Here is a 1,205-nt window from a genome sequence, read left to right as displayed (position 1 = left end):
TATTTTTTTCATTAATTCATTTTAATTTGATCTTACACAGAGAGAGAGAGAAAGAGAGAGAGAGAGAAAGTAAGAAAACAAGCCACCAAGTCTAGGAGTTGAACTGAGGTCTGCCATGTTTGAGTGTCCTGTGCCTTAACCACCACACCACCTGCTGGCCCCTGACTGAATTATTTGAACAAGTGGCCACTGTAAGTGTAGCAAAGTGGTGCCCATGTTTTAAGAAAATTCTAAGAAATAACTAAAGAAGGATTTCCATAATTTTGATAACTTTCTGCATGATGATATTACTTCCCTTTCTCTTAATTTCTTTCCTCATTCTTTGTCTCTCTTTCTTCCATTTTTCTAAAGTAGTTAAGTACAGTTAAGTCTCTGATACTTTCATTATTCCAACAGAGATTTACACTAAAGTAGACTGATTTGGGGTGCACCGTTCTATGGTAGAACTGCAGGTGATCAGAGTCATAATTTCAGATGCTTGTTCCTCTGTCTATGCCAGATGGATCATGGTGAGAGTGACTGGGACAGCAATGCAAAAAACTGCTAAAGTGAGTGACCACTTTAGCTTGCTCTGAATCCCTATTTACTAAAGTATTTTAATAAGTGGAAAACCTACTTTGTCCACGATCCTCTTTGGAAGTGCATAGGCGGGAATATTGTGCTTCTCAGCGTGTTACCTGCTCCACCAATGAAGCCTGTGAAATATGAACTGGCTGAGATTGTTTTCGAGATTGTAAAAGTCCTAGCTCCAATGAGTGAAAAATCCTGTGGAGGAACTACCTATCTGGAGAGTCCAGTCAGTTGGGAAATCACCCAGCCAACCAAAACTCTAGAACTCAATCTCTCTTCAACACAGTGAAGGAGGATTGAAAGGAGCCAAAGGGAAAGATAGACATGTTCATTTTATGGGAAAGGAAAATTTTCTCAGTTTTATCATAAACTACCCAGTTACTCTTGTGGTAAGTATATTATTAAATACCTAAAGATAATTGATGTAAAAAGCCTGTTACAATTTTTCATAAAGGGTTATGGTCATGTTTCAAATGTCCTTTTTAGCAAATATGCTTTTGTGTTCACTTAGTGTACCTAGAAATTCACTACATTATTTATTTATTTATTTATTTGAGATGTTTTTGCTATAGGGTACATGCACTCGCCAGAAAGACAGAGAGAGACAGAGAGACAGAAAGTGAGAAATCACCCTC

General features: G+C 37.6%; 1 pseudogene; it reads left to right on the top strand.

Moving 5' to 3' along the window:
• The first annotated feature begins 437 nt into the window (after nt 1–437).
• LOC102492579 (28S ribosomal protein S17, mitochondrial pseudogene) lies at nt 438–859 on the top strand (annotated as a pseudogene).
• The last annotated feature ends 346 nt before the right edge of the window (nt 860–1,205 follow it).

The sequence above is a fragment of the Tupaia chinensis genome, unplaced genomic scaffold (assembly GCF_000334495.1).
Source record: "Tupaia chinensis unplaced genomic scaffold, TupChi_1.0 Scaffold000370_1, whole genome shotgun sequence".
Taxonomy (NCBI): domain Eukaryota; kingdom Metazoa; phylum Chordata; class Mammalia; order Scandentia; family Tupaiidae; genus Tupaia; species Tupaia belangeri.
The sequence above is the reverse complement of the archived record's forward strand: the minus strand, read 5'-3'. Positions and strand labels throughout refer to the sequence as shown.